This window comes from Eurosta solidaginis, chromosome 5, assembly GCF_040869045.1.
Source record: "Eurosta solidaginis isolate ZX-2024a chromosome 5, ASM4086904v1, whole genome shotgun sequence".
NCBI classification, from domain to species: domain Eukaryota; kingdom Metazoa; phylum Arthropoda; class Insecta; order Diptera; family Tephritidae; genus Eurosta; species Eurosta solidaginis.
The window spans coordinates 232,162,273-232,186,439 of NC_090323.1; the positions used below are offsets into that span (position 1 = coordinate 232,162,273).

The 24,167-nt window shown below is 39.3% G+C and overlaps 1 long non-coding RNA gene across 1 annotated transcript in view; it reads right to left on the minus strand.

Annotated features, from left to right (window-relative positions):
* Positions 1 to 9,022: 9,022 nt before the first annotated feature.
* The window catches only part of LOC137233779 (uncharacterized), a 140,395-nt gene continuing 125,250 nt past the window's right edge, over positions 9,023 to 24,167 (minus strand). The window contains exons 2-3 of the long non-coding RNA XR_010947560.1: positions 9,342 to 9,906; positions 9,023 to 9,272 (exon numbers count right to left, since the gene is read on the minus strand). This is a non-coding gene — a long non-coding RNA (uncharacterized lncRNA). The remainder of the gene's footprint in view (positions 9,273 to 9,341; positions 9,907 to 24,167) is intronic.

Here is a 24,167-nt window from a genome sequence, read left to right on the forward strand (position 1 = left end):
ACTAATTTTCTATGCACTTCTTTTAAACTTTTTAATTTTAACGATGGCTCTGTATTTAAATATACATCTCTTCTATTACAATAATTAGTCGACCGCTTTGCGTTTGCGTCGACTTTAAATAAATAAATATATAAAAATATGGACATGTATGATAGACTTTTTTTTTTAAGTTCATTCTTCTTTCATTAGGAGTGTTCAAAATATGTAGCATTTTTAAGTGAATCGTTTGCTGTAATGTTTTTCATAACCCAGTATAGTTACGTTATCGAAGTCGGGGTAGTGCCCTGTGTCCTTGCAGTGAGACGGTAAAGCCGTCTTGTCGTTCGAAGCATTATCCATAAACACACAGATTATTTACGGATTGAATTAGGAAAAACCCCACCATAAGACACTTGACCTGTCAAAAGCCTTGACACAGTCTAACACTGCACGCTACTCCAAGATATAGACCAGACTCACACCGTCCCCCTTGTCTAAAAGGATGGACCACAAATTATCTGAATGGCCGGCAAGCGTCGGTTAAATTCATCAAGCGTCTCAAAACCTAGGACAATTAATCAGGGTGTACCACAGGGTGGTGTCCTATCCCCATTTCTGTATATCAAATATCAAAACTCCCTTTCCAACCAGAAGGAGTTACAATCGTTTCCTATGCCGATGACTGCACGATTATGCCAACGGGACCTGGCCCTTCAATTGATGAATTAGATGCATGCGCCTTACCCAGTCCTCGCCCCCGTATTCGAATAGTTATCCAAACTGCTTTATTTTATTGCTATTCTGATTTTGTCATAATTGAGTGTGGGGAATTTACTACTCTATGGACATTGGTAACAAAGTCGCCGTTTTTGCTCTTACGGCAGTTTGCCCCGAACTTAAAACCTTTCGTCTGTCGCTGAATTAGCCTGGTGGCTAGCAGCTCAAGCTCCTTGCACTCACGCCCTTCTGCTTCTGCGTATTTCTTCCTCCAAAAGCGTCTCGCTTTCCTTCTTAACTCGCGGTAGCATACACTGCGTTGTTTTTCCGTGGTCACCCGTAACAAATTTTATTCTCGGCGGCAGTACGAAGTGCTTTGGAGATATGCTCCCACTGCTCCTGCATTCCATCGGGATAATTTGTGCTCTCACTGAGCAGGTGTGACAGTCGAGTTGCGAAATAATTGGCAGTCTGTTGCGATTTCTGGCTTTCGACGTCTAACTTTCCTTGTGTTTTTGTACCTTGGTTTTAGCCGCGCAGACACGGGTGCGTATTTTGGCTGCGACGAGATAATGGTCCGAGTCGATGTTAGGTCCTCGGATCGTGCGCACATCTAAGAAACTGGCGGCATGCCATCCGTCTATCACAACTTGGTCGATATGATTACGTGTATTTCGATCGGGGGACAGCCATGTAGCTTGATGTACATATATTTGTATGCATGAACCTCGTGCTGGATATGACCATGTTTCGAGTACGCGTAAAGTTAATACAAAAATTTGCCAATCCTTGTGAAATTTGGTAGGGACATAGATTCTATGACGATAACTGTTTTCAATGAAAATGGGCGAAATCGGTTGAAGCCACGCCCAGTTTTTATACACAGTCGATCGTTTGTCCTTCCGCTCGGCCGTTAACACGATAACTTGCGCAAAAAACGATATATCTTAACTAAACTTAGTTCACATACTTATCTGAAGTAAATTTGTCTTGGTATAAAATATGGCCGAAATCCGACTATGACCACGTCCACTTTTCCGATATCGAAAATTACGAAAAATGAAAAAAATGCCATAATTCTGTACCAAATATGAAAAAAGAGATGAAGCATGGTAATTGGATGGGTTTATTGACGCAAAATGTAAATTTAGAAAAAACTTTGTAAAATGGGTGTGACACCTACCATATTAAGTAGAAGAAAATGAAAAAGTTCTGCAGGGCGAAATCAAAAGCCCTTGGAATCTTGGCAGGAATACTGTTCGTGGTATTACATATATAAATAAATTAGCGGTACCCGACAAATGATGTTCTGGGTCACCTGGTCCACATTTTGGTCGATATCTCGAAACCGACTTCACATATACAAGGGCTAGTCCCTTTTAAAACCCTCATTAATACTTTTAATTTGATACCCATATCGTACAAACACATTCTAGAGTCACCCCTGGTCCAGCCTTATTACGATATCTCGAAAAGGCAACCACCTATAGAACGAAGGCCCACTACGTTTTAAATAATCATTAACACCTTTCATTTGATACACATGACATACAAACACATTCTAGGGTTACCATAGGTTCATTTTGCTAAATGGTGATTTTCCCTTATTTTGTCTCCAAAGCTCTCAGGTGAGTATGTAATGTTCGGTTACACCCGAACTTAGCTTTCCTTACTTGTTTTTATTTGTTTTTGTCATGAGTTAAGATAGGATAGGAAAGTTTTCTTTATGGTAAGAGGTGAATCCGTTATATCAAATGAACTAGAAATAGTATTAAAATCATGACACAAACACTCAAAAGAAGAGGTTTGTAAAGTCTTTACACTCGTGATGGTACGTTAAAGTTTACTTCGTTCAAGAGAATTGGGCTAGAAATCAATCCATTCAGTAGTTTAGCCATAAATATTATGCCTAGCATTTCTCTACGACTTGCAAGAGTTGGAAGATTGATAAGCTTCAACCGACTAGTATAAGAGGGAAGATTATACGCAGAGTCCCACTGAAAATTTCTTAAAAACAAAAGTAGAAAATGCTTTTGTACTACTTCAAGTCTATCCACGGGAACTCGATATTTTGGATTCCAAACTAATGATCCGCATTCTAGTATCGGTCTAACTACAGTGGTGAAAAGTGCTTTAGTTACATATATAAGGGTCACTAAATTCTCTGGATCACCGTTTAACGAATGCAATAACAGCTATAGCTTTATTGAGAGTACCATTAATATGAAGGTTGAAACTAAGTATATTATATATCGTGACTCCCAAGTCCATAAAATAGTTTACTGATAGAAGACAAAATAATTAATTACGTAAGAGTGTACTGGAAAATATCTTCGAGAGAGGCACATGAATTTGCATATATTGAGGTTCAGCGGCATTGAATTTACTAAGTTGCACCAAGCTACAAAGCAGTTTAAATCCGCCTGAAGCAAGGGACGTTCTTCGATAGACGCATAAGATTTAAAAAGTTTTACATCATCAGCATACATTAAGATTTTAGAATATTTTATTATGGTACAGATATCATTAATAAATAGAAAGAACAGAATTGGACCGAGATGACTGCCCTGTGGGACCCCAGAGGAAACATTAATGACATCTGAAGGAGTACTTTTAAATATTACTTGTGGCGTTCGACCGCAGAGATACGAAGAGATCCACTGGGTGAGACCAGCTTGGCAGCCAAGCCGATCCAGCTTGTAGATAAGTAAGGAGTTTGTCAAATGCTTTACTGAAATCAGTATAAATAACATCGGTGTGAAGATACTCTCTAAATCCATTAGGAACCTGAGTTGTGAATTCAAGTAGATTAGTAATGGTAGATTTGCCTTTACAGAATCCGTGTTGCAGGTCTACAATCAAAGTAGAATTGGAAAAAGTTATCTGATTGGTAACTATAGGGATGGCCGACAACTTTGAAATTCCTCTATAGTTTTCTACAAACGACCTACTGCCACTTTTGTGGAGGGGTAAGAGAAAAGATTCTTTCCACGCAGAAGGAAAAACCTAACTTTTTGGGGACATATTGAATAAATCAGTTAGGGGCTGATAAATGTGTTCAGCGCATTTTTTAAGAAAGCAAGTGGGAATTAATCACGACCGTACTTGTAAAATTCCTTCAAAGACGTTAAATATAAAAACCCCTCATCAAGAGATATTGCTGCAATATTGATAGTTAAGTGACTTAATTTGAAATGGATATTCATTTGAAAAAGAGTTAAGTTCAGCGGAATAGTTTTCTCTGAAAAATTGTGCAAAGAAATAAGCCATATCTTGATCGTCACTAGACAAAACTGGTGGTAATTTTAAGCAGACGGAAGCCCTTTAACCCTACGTTTAGAGTTCACGAAATCATAGAACGATGACTTCAGCTCTTTAGTGAACCATATTTGGACTGGTTCGGTAGAAACGCGTTTTCGCTTAGGTACGTGTTTTTCCAAAATACCGTAAATGATGGTATAAAAGTCTGAAACATTTTTGTCAATATCTAAACCGTATTTGGGCGAAGCCAATGTAAATAAAGTTTGATAAAGTGAGCTAAAATTAGCTTTTGCAAAGTCATATTTGAAATTAGAGTCATATTTAGAAACAGGGCTACTCAAAAAATTTGTTTCGAAATAATATGCTATTTCCAGGAAAGGATGGTAAGGGTCTTCAGGTACAGTTAGAGGTTCACCCCGACTGCGAACATTTCGCCATTTGTTGGGACTATTCAAAAACGGGCTCAGTACTGTTTTCAAGATCATATATTGGTATATCGCAATAGTTTTATGTTGTATTTTCTTCGTACGGACTGACTCGCGGGTATTGGCTAGTTTTACGAGTATGTGAAAAATGAACAGACGTTTAAATTCATAACAAATTAACGTCTCATTAATACGTAAGGCAAGATCTTGAGTTGTATGTGCGGTTGCTGAAAATTAGTGCACTGCTCCGCACTCTGGTTCTGTAGCAATGTACGATGGAATATTACCAGCTTGAAAACAGATAAGACTAATTAAGTGTTCCCTTTGTTTGTTCACATGTCAACTTAATAACGCAATTCAACCTTACAAATACATATGGGCAAGTCCTTGGTAACGGGCGCAACATTCGCATGAATTTCAAACTGTATAAAAGAGAAAATGAGCAGCGGACTAAGTGGATATTACAATATTTGAAGCAACAACCATATATGACGAGATTCGGGCGCGACAAGGAAAAGATATAATTTTTTAATGCTTGTGAAACTATGCAACACTTAAAGAAGCTAAAGGGAGGTTTTACATTCCTTAGATGAGAGAGAGAAGGTGAAATAAAGACCCAATGCACGTATATTTTCGAAATCTGAAATATCTTTTTTAAATGCGTAAAATTACGGGCGCGACACACTAATGACATTGAAAATATATTCTTTGCGAGGCATTACGTTTTAGGTCTAGTAGAGTAAACAAAATCTGCGTCGACAAATTTGTATATATTTTTTTCAAGCAGATAAGATTCACAAGAAAAATGCAAGCTAATTTGTACTGCTTCCTTTTGCATCTTCATATGAAATTGTTGAATACACCAATAAATCCTACATTATTCTTTAAAATTCATATATTGTTAAAATAGAAGCAGATTTTAGATTTTCTCAGATAATCCTTTGTATAAATAAACTAAAAAAGAGATACAACAATTCAAATTTTCGTCATATTTTGTAAGATTTCTCTAACATCCCCAAGAATCAATTAACAGTTATGTTTTCTCTGCTGAAAGCGCAAAATGCCCTCTTTCTTACACATATAAGTTTTGTTCGTTGGGTAACAGAAATAAAGTTTTTGGCCATTATATATCAACTAATGGAAGAGAGTTAATGGACTTGACAAATTTGAAACACTAATAAAAAATGTTACCCTAACTTTCCGGAAAAATTGTAGTAAACAGACCTATTTAACATCTGAAAGCTATTTTAATTTAAAGTCGACGTTTGCTTACTAGCAAAATAATAAGGATAAAGGCATGATCAATTTATAAATCCTCTGTTTTTCAAAGTTTTTTAATGCTAAATAAAAGTCTATACAAAGTTTTATTAATAGCAAAAATATAGATATGGGTTTAACAGCGCAACAATATGAAGAAAGAATTTTATATTTTGTTAGTAAAATATCCAAATTTGCAAATCCAATGAAGCCTTTCTTTAAAATCATGTTTCTCTGTCCATTATGAGGGGAAAGAATAAACTATTTGATTTCCACATCATGCACATATTTGACCTCCAATCCCAAGTGATACAAATAAGGTCTGACCAATTTTGATTTTCGGTTCGTGATGGACCTTTTTTGGGATTCGCCCATACATACATAAACAAACAAATTTTGTCTCAAAAAAAGCATAGCAAAATGCGTAATTTCATTTCGTTAGAATATCAATAGATATGTATGTACGCTTAATTTGTTATTTTGATAGAACAAAATATGTTTGTTCAGCTAATTAAAAAACAAAAAGCAAATAAGTGTGCCTAAGTTTGAGTGTAGTCGAATATTTTATATTCAGCGTGGTTTGAATTGTACAGTTGATTTCAGATAAATTAACTTTTTCGAATTTTGTAACGATGGATTTATTTTTTTTTGGGCTATGGAAATCTTGTGTAATGTCTGATCGGAATAGGGGCGTGGCACCGCTCATTAAAAAAATGTCTCCTAATTTCTTCTTTCAATAAAACTTGATAAGTGAAATATCACTGACACCAAACTATTTTTCGCTAATATATAACATATTATTCTAGTCTACGACCATCTTAAAAGTCTTTTATATAAATATGGGCGTGGTTCTAGACCGATCTCGTTTTTTAGAGAAATATTTCCTGCTATAAGGAAAGTATGTCCACCCAATCTTATTACGATCCGTTAATTTTTCATCGAGTTATGGCTCCCGAAACATAGAAAATTGTTTGGTCATAAAAGGGGCGGCGCCACACCTATTTTCAAAAATTAAAATTTCTTCCATATTCTGGTTATAATTCCGCATGTAAAACCATTGATATAAAGCTCTTTTTTGCAAAAATATAGCTTATTTTATTCGTTCACGACCAGTTTAAAAATCTTTGATATCGAATTGGGTGTGGTTCTTGACCGATTTCGTTAGTTTTTCTTCGAAGGATTCTTTATAATAAAGGCAACCACTCTGCAAAATGTTGTTATGTTAGGGTTAACGGTTTTTGATTTATGATTAGTAATATTTGTAAAATTGATCTTATCACAAGTGGCGGTGCCACGCCCATTTTCATGAAAAATAAAGAGTTTCAATATCAGTTCACACATCAAATTTTAGCGTTCTAGATGAATTATTTAAAAATAATCAGGTTTTATGTGGTTTCCAAAATGTTATATAGGTAAAAAGTGGGCGTGGTTACCATCCGATTTCCCTCATTTTTAATAGCGATGGCAGATAAGAGCCAAATAACCCATATACCAAATTGCAATATTTTATTCTCGAGATTTACTCAAGTTATCATGTGCACCGACCGGATGGTTGGATGGAGATGGCTAAACCTATTCCCTTTTTCATCCTCAGCATGTTGATATACGGAAGTCTATATTTATCTCGATTCGTGTATGCCCGTTATGCTACCAAAATTAGTACACTCTGTGTGCAAAGTAAATGGAGTTATTTCAAAATCATTTAAATAAAAAAGTAATTCTGGGGAGTATTGGAGCCTACCTTTTTAAAACATGCAACATGTCATTCTTTCTACTTATCACTGTGTGGTTATTTCCGCGAGTGCGAACATTTCGCAATTGTTGGTTAGGTTAGGTTGAACTGGCCGGTCAATAAATACCTCACATAAATTGAATGTGCCCATAGTGTTGCCAAACGGAAGAACTCCAAACAGGTGCCTAGATTTATGTTATAGAATAAATCCGTCTATACTAGCAGTTTTCTAGGACCCAGCTTAATTGCAGCCTCAAGATATGGCATCTATGCCGTCCCTAATAGCTGGAGCCTTGACCTGGCGAGCGCAGTACATGAACACTGAAAGTGCTCAACCGTTTCTCTCTGCAGCTCACACTTCCTACACTCGCTGTTTCTGACGAGGCCTAACTTATAAGCATGTGATGCAGGAGCCAGTGTCCAGTCAGTATGCCCATCGTGAGCCTTAAGTCTTCTCCCTTCAGAGATATGAGCCTGAGTCTAATATCGTAGGCTTTACACATGATCGTAGAAATTTTGCAGCCCCGCGCTTTTGTCCACGCCTTTTCTGCTTGATTGATCATATGTCTCCTTTGATTTCTCCCAAATGGATTGGAACGTCTATCGTCGACTTGGGGAGTGTTGCACCCTCCTTTACCAACTCATCGGTCCTTTTATTACCTTCTTTACCTTTATGGCTGGAAACACAGTAAATATTTGTGGTCCGGCCCGAGCGAAGTCCTTCTAATACTTCTTTGCATTCCAGAACACTTCTTGATGAAGTACTGTATGAGATTATTGCCTTAATCGCAGCCAGACTATCAATATATGTATAAATAGACAGCAGTTTCCAGAATTTTCGCTGCCATAATTTCCGCTTGAAAAACGCTGTAGTAATCTGGCAGCCTGTAGGATCTACTTATTTCTGGGTCGACACAGTAAACCGCAGAGCCAACCCTTTCGATTTATTTGGAACCATCTGTATACACGTGTATAGTATATTCTGCCATTTCTGCACGCCGGCACCAACCCTCCGGCACAATTGTGGCCCAATACCTCTTTCGAAGCTCAGACACCGGACCATATATTCCGTTTGCCCCGTATTAGATGGCGCTATACTGCTGTGGCCATAAGGACTGCACTCCAGCTGCCCTGAGGCCGTAAGCCTTGTTGCAGTTGCTATCGCGATGTTTTTGGCCGTTAGGTCTGCAGGCGAGATGTGTAGAATGGCATGCAATGCTTTGGGACTATTCAAAGATTATTTTCTGGACATTCTCGGTACTGTTTTCAAGATCATATATTGGTATATCGCATTAGTTTTGCATTTTATTTTCTTCGTGCGAATCTGTGAAAGATGAACAGACGTTTAAATCCATAAAAAATTGACGTCTCATTAATACTTACGGCAAGATCTTGATTGGGCTGACATCACTTAAGTTGCAATTGTTCTTGCTGAAAATTTAGTGCACTGATCCACACTCTGGTTTTGTAGCAGTGTATGGCGGAATATTACCAGCTTGAAAACAGATAAGACTAATTAAGTGTTCCCTTTATTTGTTCACATGTCAACTTAACCCTCATTTTGACGGATACCTGTATTGTCATATTGAGTACCCATGGTTCTGGCTGGACCCCAAAGAAAATTTAAAATAAATTTGTTGAAACTGCACTTTATTTTTTTTTAAATAACATCTTGAAAACTTATATAAGGCATTCTATCAATAAAATAAAATATTTAAATTAAAATTAGTTTGTTTTTGTGGACTTAAAACATATGTAATAGCATTTTGAGTGTTGCTGGCAAACAGCTTCTTCACAATCCAGGCAAAAGAATCTTGTTTTTCTACGATGTTTATCTTGAGAATGGCATAAGCTGCAGTCCCTTTTCTTTTCTAAAGTCTCACTTTGGGTTTCTCTTAATTCTTTTCGTAGTTTATGTAAAATATGTTTGCTATATATATTTATTCCCATTAAATTTATTGCATACATACCTCAGATTCTCCCAAAATAGCTTCAATTGCAGATCGGCAAACGGAATTCTTCATAACATGTATATTGTTGCGTCTGCATTCGATTTGTGGGAGTACTAACATTTCGGATAAATTAAATAAAAACTTTCTGCGTGCGTCTAATTTAGTGTAGCTATTATTTTCTTTGCATATAATAAAACTTGCTAACGCCATCACATCCACAATGTTATAAAAAAAGGCAAGAGTCCATCTCTTTGTCTTCCTTTTTGTAGTGTATCGGGTTAGCATTTGGCCCATAGCATCAACACCCACTTTATTTTTGTTATAATACATTATTGCTGCTGGTTTTTGATTGGCGCCTTCAACTTTCTTATCGTAATGCACCGTTGATAGCAATATCACTGCTTTGTTTTTCTTAGAAACGTATGAACAAATGGCAATGTTGTCTTTGTGGAATCCAAATTTAGAGGAAAGAACTGCCCTATTCTTCTGTTTTTTCATTTCGGGTGCGATGCATGCTTTATTGCTTCGAAGAGTTCCAACGTAGGACAAACGTAAGCTCATTAGACGCTTACATAAATTGAAACTAGTATAAGAATATAGAAATGGTAGAGATATGTTTGTAAATTACAAAGAAAAAACAGTTGAAATAGCACTGAGAATGAGAAGGGTTATATATAAAGCAACTCAGAAAGTTTGGGAGCTTAGCGGTAGCTAGCAGTTTTAGAGTCACTGTCACTTGACACTTAAAAAGCGACGCAAACAGCTGCGAAGACAGTAAATTGCGAGAAAAACAAAAAGTGTGCGCACAAAAACAATTGCAAGGTGAAAAGGTGCCAATCAAAAATTGCAACAAAAACACAAATGCATTGTAAACTTTACCAAGTAGCGCAACTAACAGCTGATCGCTCAAAATTTGCACACACAGACAAACATCACTAATGGCCATATTACGGAAATCTTAAGGAAATTCAAGTTAAATTTTTAAACAGACATAAAATGTTATAATTTTGGAATATATAGCATCTAGGACACGTTAGTTGCAGTAATTGAAATAAAATGTTTGCTTATACTCAAGTATTTAATTATTTCTTCTAAATGTATCTTTAATATTGATGCAATGATTGATCCAATGCAACTCTGGTCTTCCTACTGTTCTTCATTCCACTCCATTCGAGTGCCTATTTTCACGGCCTGCGAGTGCCTTCCACTCTATTCGCAACATAACCTCGAATTAAGCTGCCAAACTATATAGTAAACTATGCACAAATGCACAATGACTCGGCAAACACAAAATGAATAATAAGAAATTGATTCAAAACTTTAAAAATTCACAAAATCTTAACTTTTCAAAGCAAACCAATTGTATTAAAATGAACTCTAGGTTTTCGCACTTATTTTTGTCACAAACTAGTATTACAATTTAGATATTATAATTTAAAACTCGCAAAATAAACACAGCAAAATAAAATGCAACTTCACACTTTGCGTCTGAAAAGATGGACCGCAAATTATCTGATTGGTCGGCAAGCGTCGGTTCAATTCATCAAGCGTCTCAAAACCTAGGACAATTAATCAGGGTGTACCACAGGGTGGTGTCCTATCCCCATTTCTGCATATCAAATACCAAAACTCCCTTCCCAACCAGAAGGAGTTACAATCGTTTCCTATGCCGATGACTGCACGATTATGGCAACGGGACCTGGCCCTTCAATTGATGAATTAGATGCATGCGCTTTACCCAGTCCTCGCCCCCGTATTCGAGTAGTTATCCAAACAGCTTTATTTTATTGCTATTCTGATTTTGTCATAATTGAGTGTGGGGAATTTACTACTCTATGGACATTAGTAACAAGGTCGCCGTTTTTCCTCTTACGGCAGTTTGCCCCGAACTTAAAACTTTCGTCTGTCGCAGAATTAGCCTGGTGGCTAGCAGCTCAAGCTCCTCGCATTCACGCCTTTCTGCTTTTGCTTATTTCTTCCTCCAAAAGCGTCTCGCTTTCCTTCTTAACTCGCGGTAGCGTACACAGCGTTGTTTTTCCGTGGACGCCCGTAACAAATTTTTTCCTCGGCGGCAGTACGAAGTGCTTTGGAGATATGCTCCCGCTGCTCCTGCATTCCATCGGGTTGATTTGTGCTCTCACTGCGCAGGTGTGAGAGTCGAGTTGCGAAATAATTGGCAGTCTGTTGCGATTCCTGGCTTTCGACGGGTAACTTTCCTTGTGTTTTTTGTACCTTGGTTTTAGCCGCGCAGAAGCGGGTGCGTATTTTGGCTGCGACGAGATAATGGTCCGAGTCGATGTTAGGTCCTCGGATCGTGCGCACATCTAAGAAATTGGCGGCATGCCGTCCGTCTATCACAACTTGGTCGATCTGATTACTTGTATTTCGATCGGGGGACAGCCATGTAGCTTGATGTACATATATTTGTATGCATGAACCTCGTGCTGGATATGACCATGTTTCGAGCACGAGTAAAGTCAATCAGCCTCAGTAGAAGTTTCATTGTGTGGGCTAAACTTTCCGACGGTGGGGCCGAAAACACCTTATTTTCCCACCCTGCCGCTAAAGTCGCAAAGCGCGACTTGTATATCATGGCGGAAAAATTGCATTCTTTAAAATGGCCAACGCACTTTTTAGAATTTTTGTGGATATTTGTTTTTTTTTCACCCAAAAAACTTGTTTCTTAATTAAAAATTGTTTATTAATTAAAGAAGAGGGGGTTTCTTTCTAAAATTGGTAAATGGTTAAAAATCGGTTGATAAATACAAATATTTGAGTCATATTGGTATGGAAAGGTTGGTTCTTAACTTAGACAACAGTGAGCCAAGTAAAAATTACTGAGTCACTTTGATAAAATAAACATCATTTTAACATTTGGATCAGGATAGTTTCGGAATTGGCACTGGATTATTTTTGAATAGTTTTCGTGTCTTTTTAGGAATAATAAGGGAATTTATTTAATATTTTTATCAGAACCATTCCTGGAGAATTTTAGGATGGTTTGGGAATGTTTCCGGATTATTTAATATTAATATTAATAATAATAATAATAATAATAATAATAATAATAATAATAATAATAATAATAATAATAATAATAATAATAATAATAATAATAATAATAATAATAATAATAATAATAATAATAATAATAATAATAATAATGGCAATGGTGGAGGCTGAGCTCAGGGCTTCACCGGGGTCACAAGGTGGCGGATCGTGAAAGGCCTCTAGTAGGTAAGCTGCGAATAACCAATAAGCAGTCCCCGACCAAGAGCGACCATAGAGGAGGGCGTGGCGCAAAAGGCCACACATACCCAATGAATCTTGGTGGCAGGGCGAGTGGGTGCCGCCCTAAAACTTCAATAAGCATCCTCAGGATCGAGCCCAGTAAGATCCTGACGGCGACAAATGGAAAATGTTAAGGAAAAGATTGCTATGGGCTGGCGTGGACGGTATTCTACCATTTTAGTAGCCGAGGGTGACACCTCGTCGAAACGGCTGGTGGGCTAATATCGTCTTCGTCTCCGTCTCGTCTCCAAGTACGTTCGAAGCCACGTCACCATTAAGTTGCCGGTGCAGGTTCAGTTGAGATGACTCCTGACTTACGCCGGATTCCCGGATTCTGGCTCTGAACACAGACTCTCATAAGCACCTGTGTCAACACTCGCGTGGCCTCCCTGCACATGCAAAGATAACCACGGGAATCTAAAACGGCGACTGCACATCGGGCGGAGATAGCGGCTTGGAGCGGAGACCCAACTGAAAAGAAATGAGCCAAACAATTGAAATGCGAAAAAGTAACGATGTTAGATATAGCAGCGTAACCCTTTTTCAAAGGAGCAGCAAGGTGCTCCGATCGCCGGTGTTAAAAGCCGCCACCAATGCGACAATAGCACCAGCAGAGAAACAAGGTGACAGGTCAGCAATGGCCAGGTACACCCCACGGCGAACGAAAGTAGATGCCACCCCATCTACCCCTGGACAGCAAGGTGGCGGCAATGACGGGCGGGAAACCTCCGTATGCGGTGCAACACCGGGGAGGACAAGTCATGCAGGCTGCTGCGGCCAAACAGAAAAATGTGTCGATGGACATAAAGAACGACATGGCACAAGTTGAAGAGACACTGAGTCGCATGCGCTCTTTATTAGAGGGTGAAAGCGCAGAGTACACCGAACCGAAAGCGCCTCGTGGGAACAAAAGAGCACGAGCGAACTCTGGCTCGCAACCGGGCGCCTCGGAGGCCAAGAAAAAGTTCGATGAGGGTTCTGCGAAGAAAATCTCGGGCGAGGCCTGGACGACCGTAAGGAACCGGAAAGCCAAACCACGCCCTGAGAAAGAACAAAGGACACCACCTGGGTAAGCCAAGAAGGCAAAAAGAAAAGGCAAGCCCAGAAACAGACGGGCCGCAACTTTCGTAGTTAGACCAGCCCAGGGAAAGAACTACGCCGAAGTCGTAGGAGCCATCCGGGGCGAGCTTCGGCCTGAAGATACAGGGACCATCATACGCTCCGTCCGAGAAACCAAATCCGGGAGTTTACTTATAGAAACTGCACGCTACGGCGATAAATCAGCGTTCATCCAAGCGATAGGAAGCGCTGTTAGAGAAGCGGGCGAAACCAAGCAGCTTACACGGCGAATGCGGATAGAGGTGCTGGGCATGGATTGTCTGGCAACCGCCGAAGAATTTGCCGAGGCTGTTAGGAAAGCTGCTGGCAGGGAAATGACGGGACAGTTCCGTGTGTCTATTTTCTCGGCAAACCAGCGTGAACAGGAGATGGCAGCCATTGAAGCGGACGAAGTTGTTGGCGTTCTTTTACTAGCCAAGGGCAAGATCTGTATCGGCTGGCTGCAATGCAGGCTTAGACAGAGGGTAGACGTGCAGCGATGCTTCAGGTGTCTAGGCTACGGACACCAAAAAGCAGACTGCAAAGGCCCTGATAGAAGAAGTGCTTGCTGGAAGTGCGGACAGAGAGGCCACCAGGCCTCGGCCTGCACGGAAACTCGAAAGTGCTTTTTATGCCAGTCAGTGAAGGTCAACCACCTTCCCGGGTCTGGAGCATGCAGCACCTTCAGGGAGGCACTCGCTGCCGCAAAGGCCAAACAGGCGCGCAAGTGACCAGGTTCATCCAAGGCAACCTGAACCGAAACAGGTTAGCCGATTGTCTGCTGGACCAACTGGTTCTTGAAAACAGAGCCAGCTATGCCATCATCAGCGAACCTTATAGAGTCAGGAGTGACTGGCACGTAGACTTAACAGGTGCTGCTGCGATCTGGATCGTAGACGCTGGCACCCACGTACGAAGCCGTGTTGTCGGAAACGGCTACGTACGCGTAACAGTGGCGCAGACCACACTAGTGTGCTGCTACCTGTCCCCAAACGATCCAATTCAGGGGTTTGAAAATAAGCTAGAACTACACGAAGACGATTTACGTGATGAAATCGGTAACGTCGTCGTCGCTGGAGATTTAAATGTTAGGGCTGTTGAGTGGGGAATGCCCCAGACTAACTCCAGAGGAAGGCTAGCGCTAGAAATGGCTGCCCGACTTGGATTGATCATTCTGAATACAGGCACGACCCCCACATATCGGCGACCAGGCTTTGGAAACTCGATCTCTGATATTACATTAGTATCGGAAAACCTGCTGTCAAAGGCGGCTGGATGGAGGGTGATGGAGGATCTCACGGGTAGTGACCATAACTACATCACCTTCCATCTTAATGACTCAGGGAAAAGTCGGACAGGGAGACCGCCCCGTATGAAAACAAAATGGGATGCCTCTAAGGTTGACGCTGCAAAGTTCTCCGCTGTTCTACAATGTCGAAGCGGCGAACGCTACGGTAAAGCCTGAACCACACATGCAATACCTCAATGCCACGAAAAGGGCCTAGGAGAGGTAAAAAACAAGTGCACTGGTGGAGTAGCGAAATCGCCGAACTGCGCAGGGTATGCCACAGAAAGCGAAGGCTGGCAACCCGCGCACGCAGCAGGCTTGACGCGCTAGGACATGCGGAGGCATACAAAAGAGCAAAAAGGGTTCTCTGTTACGTCACCTACGAAGGCCACGACGAGCAGCCGTTCAGTGAAGGTGAGCTAAAAGCGGCCCTACACAGAATGAAGCCCGGCAAAGCGCCAGGACAGGATGGGATACCAGCTGAAGCAATAAGACTGGCTGCTAAGAACAGTCCTGAGTTGCTGCTGCATATGTATAACAAATGCTTGGAGGCCAGGATCTTTCCTACAAGGTGGAAGACAGCGCACCGCGTGCTAATCCCGAAAGGCAAGGGAGACCCGAACTCCCCGTCGTCTTTCCGACCATTATGCATGTTCGACACGGCCGGGAAAATGATGGAAAGCCTCCTTAAACAACGGCTGATAGCAGACATTGAAGATTGAGGTGGTCTGTCCTCTCGGCAGCATGGGTTCCGGAAAGGTCACTCCACAATAGATGCCATAGCCGAGGTTATAAATGCGGTAAGGAAAGCCGAAACCGCGTGCCACCAAGCTAGGCCGGTTGTCTCACTGGTCACGCTGGACGTGAAAAATGCCTTCAATTCCGTCAGGTGGAACGACATGCTCGATGCGCTGAAACACTCTTTCAAGGTACCTCCTTATCTACTAGCCATATTAGGGGACTACCTAAAAGATCGCTGGCTCACGTACGAAACAAATCAAGGTCAGAGAAAGGTGAGGATAACAGGCGGAGCAGCCCAGGGATCGGTGTTAAGTCCCGACCTCTGGAATGCTTCGTATGACAGCCTCCATCGTTTGCATATGCCAGAAAGTGCTTATCTTGTCGTTTTTGCAGACGACGTGGCTGCCGTAATTACAGCACGGAACTGCGAGATGGCGCAGCTTAAATTAAACCAAGTAATGCGCAGTGTAAATAGATGGATGAGTGACCATGGACTTCAGCTCGCGACAGCGAGAACTGAGATCGTAATCCTCACCAAGAGACGAATTCCCACTATTATGAATATCATGGTCGGAGAACAAGTACAAACACGCAGCTCCACGAAATACCTTGGGGTTAGGCTAGATAGCAAGCTAATCTTCTCGGAACACTTTCAAGGAGCCTGCGAAAACACTGCACAGACCATAGGATACTTAAGTCGATTAATGGCAAACACAGGCGGGCCAAGGTCATGTATAAGAAAGCTGCTTGCTTCCGCTTCCGCAATGGAGCTGCGGTACTGCAGGCAAGTGGACCAGGGAACTGATTCCCGAGATGAAGCCATGGTTAGAACGGCCACATGGAGAGGTCGACTTCTACCTGACACAGTTTTTAAGTGGCCACGGCTACTTCCGGGAATACCTCCACAGGATGGGAAAGGTTGAAAATCCGAATTGCTTATACTGTGGGCTCGTAGACGACGTACGCCACACCTTTTTAGAATGCGATCACTTCGCACAGCAACGAAGAAGAGTGGAAGTACCACTAGCGACCTATCCCCGGGCAGTGTCATCCATAAAATGACCTGCGGAAATGACAGATGGGACATGGTCATCAGATATGCAAAGAATATCCTCCCCGCTAAACGGCAACATGGTTGCTTAGCCCAATAACGTGAGAGTAGCCAGAGAGCTCACGTAGCGCGCTTCCGTACCCGAAGTTATGCTAAACGCGGTCCCAGGTGCGGAAAATGCGCGGGCCGTGGGAGGTTAGGAGGTTTTAGTAGGTAGCCCATGAAGAAAAAGAAAGGGAGTCCTACACTCGGAGAGGCTCGCTGCTGCAGAGAGTAGCACCGAGGCTTAACAACCCGGTTAGTGCATAAAGCATTTCCTCCTTCCACGTAACAAAAAAATAATAATAATAATATTAATAATAATAATAATAAAAATAATAATAATAACAATAATAATAATAATAATAATAAAAAAAAATTTAAAAAAGTACCCAACGGATTAACACCCTCCAAAGCCCACCCATCCGACGCGAAGGCCGCGTTTTGTTTTTGCCGAGTTCTTAATAGGCGGAGGTTTGTTAAGCGTTGAGATCTAAAACTGCTCAGCTACAGAATAAAAATCATCAGCTGAGTATTATATATAACAGTTAGAAATTATACATATACTACATTGTTAAATAAGTAAAATGTTTATGTTTATTTGTTTTTGTCACGAGTTAAGATAGGATAGGATAGTTTGCTTTACGGTAAAAGGTGAATCCGTTATATCAAATGAACTAGAATGAGTATTAAAAGCATGACACCGAACACCGAAAGGGTTCATTTAACTCGAAATTAGTTCTACACTGCCTCAAAAGAAGAGGTTTTGTAATGTCTTTACACTCGTGATGGTACGCTAAAGTTTACATCGTTCAAGAATTGGGATAGAAATCAATCCATTCAGTAGTTTAGCCATAAGTATTACGCCTAGCATTTCCTTTCGAATCGAAAGAGTTGGAAGACTGATAAGCATCAACCGACTAGTATAAGGGGGAAGATTATACGCAGAGTCCCACTTAAAATTTCTTAAAGAGAAAAGTAGAAATTGCTTTTGTACTGATTCAAGTCTATATGCATGAACTCGATATTTTGGCTTCCAAACTAATGATCCGAATTCTAGTACGTGTGTGGTGAAAAGTGCTTTAGTTACATAAGGGTCACTAAATTCTTTGGATCACGGTTTCACGAATGAAAGAATACCTCTAGCTTTGTTGACAGTACCAGTAATATGAAGGTGGAAGGAAACTAAGTTTAGTATATATCGTGACTCCCAAGTCAACAATTTAGTTTACTGATAGAAGACAAAATAATTAATTACGTAAGAGGGTACGGGCAAAGATCTTCGAGAGAGGCACATGAATTTGCATTTATTGAGGTTCAGCGGCATTGAGTTTGCGTTGCACCAAGCAACTAAGCAGTTTAAATCCGCCTGAAGCAAGGGACGTTCTTCGATAGACGTATAAGATTCAAAAAGTTTTACATCATCAGCGTACATCAAGATTTTGGAATATTTTATTATGGTACAGATATCATTAATAAATAGAAAGAACAGAATTGTACCGAGATGACTGCCCTGTGGGACGTCAGGGGGAACATCAATGACATCTGAAGGAGTATTTTTAAAAATTACTTGTTGGATTCGACCGAATATATACGACGAGATCCACTGGGTGAGATCAGGTTGGAAGCCAAGCCGATGCAGCTTGTAGATAAGTATCCTTCCTTTGTCAAATGCTTTACTGAAATCAGTATAAATAAAATCGGTGTGAAGATTTTCTCTAAATCCATTAGAAGCATGAGTTGTGAATTAAAGTAGATTAGTAATGGTAGATTTGCCTTTACAGAATCCGTGTTGCAGGTCTGCAATCAAAGTAGAATCGGAAAATGTTATCTCATTGGTAATTATCGCTCCAAACAACTTTTGGATGGCCGACAACTTTGAAATTCCTCTATAGTTTTCTACACGCGACCTACTGCCACTTTTGTGGAGGGGTAAGAGAAACGATTCTTTCCAAGCAGAAGGAAAAACCCAGCTTTTTGGGGACAGATGGAATAAATCAGTTAGGGGCTGATAAATGTGTTCAGCGTATTTTTTAAGACAGCAAGTGGGAACTAAATCAGTACCGTACTTGTAAAATTCCTTCAAAGACGTTAAATATAAAAAAAACCTCATCAGTAGATATTGCTGGAATATTAGTTGTGTTTAATGACTTAATTTGAAATGGATATTCGTTTGAAAAAGAGTTAAGTTCAGCCGAATAGGTTTCTCTGAAAAATTGTGCAAAGAAATAAGCAATATCCTGATCGTCACTAGACAAACCTGGTGGTAATTTTAAGCAGACGCAAGCCCTTTAACCCTACGTTTAGAGTTCATGAAATCATAGAAGGCTTTCGGATTGCAAGTCACTTTCCTTTTCATCTTGAAGACGATGACTTCAGCTCTTTAGTGAACCATATTTGCACTGGTTCGGTAGACACACGTTTTCGCTTAGGTACGTGTTTTTCCAAAATACCGTAAATGATGGTATAAAAGTATGAAACATTTTTGTGAATATCTGCACAGTATTTGGGCCAAGCCACTGTAGATAAAGTTTGATTAAGTTAGCTAAAATTAGCCTTTTCAAAGTCATATCTGAAACTAGAGTCATATTTAGAAACAGTGCTACTCAAAGAATTTGTTTCGAATTCGTTTCCAGGGAAGGATGATAAGGGTCTTCAGGTATAGTTAGAGGTTCACCCCGACTGCGAACATTTCGCGATTTGTTGGGGCTATTCAAAACGATCTCGGTACTGTTTTCAAGATCATATATTGGTATATCGCAATAGTTTATTGTTGTATTTTCTTCGTACGGACTGACTCGCGGGTATTGGCTAGTTTTACGAGTATGTGAAAGATGGACAGACGTTTAAATCCATAACAAATTAAAGTCTCATTAATACTTAAGGCAAGATCTTGAGTTGTAAGTGTTGTTGCTGAAAATTTAGTGCACTGCTCCGCACTCTGGTTCTGTAGCAGTGTACGACGGAATATTACCAGCTTGAAAACAGATAAGACTAATTAAGTGTTCCCTTTGTTTGTTCACATGTCAATTTAATAACGGAATTCACCTTACAAATACATATGGGCAAGTCCTTGGTAACGGGCGCAACATTCGCACGAATTTCAACCTGCATAAAATAGAATATAAGCAGCGGACTGAGTGGATATTACAACATTTGAAGCAACAATTGTGGGTACCTCAAAAATGTAAGTATATATATGACCATATATGATGAGGTTCGACCGGGGCAAGGAATAGAAATAATTTTTTAATGCCTGTGAAAGTATGCAACACTTAAAAAGGCTAAGGGGAGGTTTTATATTCCTTAGATGAGAGAGAGAAGGTGAAATAAAGACCCAATGCCCGTATATTTTCGAAATCTGAAATATCTTTTTTAAATGCGTAAAGTTACGGGCGCGACACACTAAATGACATTGAAAATGTATTCTTTGCAAGACATTAAGTTCTAGGTCTAGTAGAGTAAACAAAATCTGCGTACCTGGAATTTCGAATACGCCCTCAATATCCGGGCTAAGGGTCCAAAAACCCCTTTTCATACGCGAAGACTTATAGCTTTCCCTTTATTTATTCTTCGATAAATTTTTGGTCATTAAATGTTAGTTTTATAGAAGAAATAGAACAAAAGTACAAAATAAATTAAAACTTTAAACGGGTCGTTTATAATTATGCGTTCAAAAGCTCACGAATATAATAAATGAATTGAAATTTGGATAAGATATTCCCATTTAACCATTTCTAGTCGAAAAATTTGTATAAAGGTTTTTTCAGCACATAAGATTCACAAGAAAAATGCAAGCTAATTTGTACTGCTCCCTTTTGCGTCTTCATATGAAATTGTTGAATACACCAATAAAGCCAACATTATTCTTAAAAATTCATATATTGTTAAAATAAAAGCAGATTTTAGATTTCTCAGATAATCCTTTGTATAAATAAATTAAAAAAGAGATACAACAATTCAAATTTTCGTCATATTTTGTAAGATTTCTCTAACATCCCCAAGAATCAATTAACAGTTTATACTCTGCTGCACAAAATGCCCCCTTTCTGACACATATAAATCTTGTTCGTTGGCAAAACAGAAATAATGTTATTCGACTTGAGACTTGACACATTTTGGACACCAATAAAAAATGTTACCAGAACTTTCCGGAAAAATTTTAGTAAACAGACCTATTTAACATCTGAAAGCTTTTTCAACTTCAAGTCGACGTTTGCTTACTAGCAAAACAATAAGGATATAGGCATGATCAATTTATAAATCCTCGGTTTTTCAAAGTTTTTAATGCTAAATAAAAGTATACATAAAATTTTATTAAGGGCAAAAATATGGATTTGGGTTTAACAGCGCGACAATATAACGAAAGTACGTCATATTTTGTTAATAAAACATCAAAATTTGCAAAACCAATGAAGCCTCTCTTTGAAATCATGTTTCTCTGTCTACGATAAGGGGAAAGAATAAACTATTTGATTTCCACATCGTACAGATATTTGACCTTTAATTCAAAGTGATAGAAATAAAGTATGACCACTTTTGATTTTCGGTTCGTGATGGACCTTTTTTGGGATTCGCCCATACATACACAAACAAACAAATTTTGTTTTAAAAAAGTATAGCAAAATGCGTCACTTCATTTCGCTAGAATATCAATAGATATGTATGTACGTTTAATTTGTTAGTTTGATAGATCAAAATATGTTTGTTCAGCTAATTAAATAAAAAGCAAAAAACAAGTTAGTGTGTATAAGTTCGGGTGCAACCGAACATTATTTGCTCAGCGTGAGCTTCAATTGAACATTTCATTTCAGATAAATTACTTTTCTACATAACACGTGGCACCGCCCGTTTAAAAAAAATGTCTCCGCATTTCCTCTTACAATAAAACTTGACAAGTGAAATATCATTGATTCAAAACTATTTTTTGCTAAGTTATAGCTTGTTATCTAGTCTACGACCCTTTTAAACTTGTTTTATATCTAAGTTGCCGTGGTATTTCACCGATCCTTTCCATTTTTACTAGAAATATTTCCTGCTATTGGGAAAATTTGTATACCCAATTTTATTATGATCCGTTAATTTTTCTTGGAGTTATGGCTCCCGAAACATAGAAAATTGCTTAGACATAAAAGGGGCGGTGCCACACCCATTTCCAAAAATTTTAGTGTTTTCTAATTCTATATCGCTAAGCTATAACTTATTATTTTCGTCTACGGCCCTTTTAAAAATCTTTTATATAAACGTGGGCGTAGTCCTTAACCGATTTCGTTAATTTTTCTTCAAAGCATTCCTTATAGCAAATGCAACCTCTATGCCGAATTTTGTTACGATAGGTTTAACGATTTTTGATTTATGATTAATAATATTTGTAAAATTGATTTTATCACAAGTGGGCGGTGCCACGCCCATTTAAAAAATCTTTTATCAAGAGTCTCAATATCAGTCCACACGTCAAATTTCAACATTCTAAGTGTATTATTTACTAAATAATCAGTTTTTTTGTGTTTTCCAAAATATTATATATATAAGAAGTAGGCGTGGTTATCATCCGATTTCGCTCATTTTCAATACCAATCTATTCTGGGTCCGGATAAGCTCGTGTACCATATTTGGTGAAGATATCTCAATATTTACTCATGTTATCGTGTTAACGGACAGACGGACGGACGTGGCTCAATCAAATTTTTTTTCGATACTGATGATTTTGATATATTGAAGCCTATATCTATCTCGATTCCTTTATACCTGAACAACCAACCGTTATCCAATCAAAGTTATAATACCCTGTGTACAAGTACAGCGGGTATAAAAAGAAATGCTAAAATGTGTGTTAGTTGGTCGCCGGTGTTTGAAGAGATGCGTCGGTCGATTTTCTTCGAACTTTCAAATAATTTGCGTATAGATCACGCGGTGGTTATTACATAGGTTTGGTTGCGATCGACGCACAGGCTATCGAGATATAAGCCAAAACGTGGACCCGGGTACCCCTAGAATGTGTTTATAGAATATGGAATATCAAATGAAAGCTTTTGATGTGTGCTTTAAAGTAATTTTCTTTGTGATATTCGATTTAGTCGCATCAACCTGGCAAAACTGATAAATACGCATTCGAAGCTGAAATAAAGATATTAATTAATAATACCCACATACCTATTTACATGCGCCCTATTCGAATGACCAGAAATTTGGTATATAAATTTGCCGATATTAATATTTACGATCCTTTTTTCCAGGAAGTAGAACAGAGACGCACTGGGACTGGGATCAGGACTAGGACTGGGACTGCGACTCGGAGTGGGACTGGAACAAAATACATACCACCCTCTGGGACTGAAAATAAGGGATGAAGAAGAATAAGAAGAAATTGAGAGAAGAGAGAAGAGGAAATAGAGAAGGAGGCTGAGAGAGATAGATTTCGATTAATTTGGAAGCATCGGTATACGCGTGTGTAGCATATTCTGCCATTTCAGCACGCCGGCACAAACCCTCCGGCACAATTGTGGCCCCAATACATCTTTCAAAGCTCAGGCACGGGACCATATATTTTTTTTGCCCGTTATTAGTTGGCGCTATACTGCTATGGCCATAAGGCCTGCACTCAAGCTGCTCCGAGGCCTTAAGCCTTGCTGCCGTTGCTAACGGATGTTTCTGGCAGTTAGGTCTGCAGGCGAGATGTGTGGAATGGCATGCAATGCTTTGGGACTATTCAAATATTATTTTCTGGGCAGTCTGGGTATTGTTTTGAATATCATATATTGATACATATATCGACACAGTTTCATATTGTATTTTCTTTGTGCGGACTCACCCGAGGGTAATGGCTAGTTTTACGAGTATGTGAAAGATGAACAGACGTTTAAATCCATAAAAAATTCACGTCTCAGTAATACTTAAGGCAAGATCTTGAGTTGTAAGTGTTGCTGCTGAAAATTTAGTGCACTGCTCCGCACTCTGGTTCTGTAGCAATGTACGACGGAATATTACCAGCTTGGAAACAAATAAGACTAATTAAGTGTTTCCTTTGTTTGTTCACATGTCAACTTAATAACGCAATTCAACTTTGCAAATACATATGGGCAATCATTGGTAACGGACGCCAATTCGCACGAATTTCAACCTGCATAAAAGTGAACATGATCAGCGGACTGACAAGGAATAGAAACAGTTTTTTAATGCTTGTGAAAGTATGCAAAACTTAAAGAAGCTAAGGGGAGATTTTACATTCTCTAAATAAGAGGCAGAAGGTGAAATAAAGACCCAATGCCCGTATGTTTTCGAAATCTGAAATATCTTTTTAAAACGCGTAAGCTTACGGGCGCTACATATTAAATAT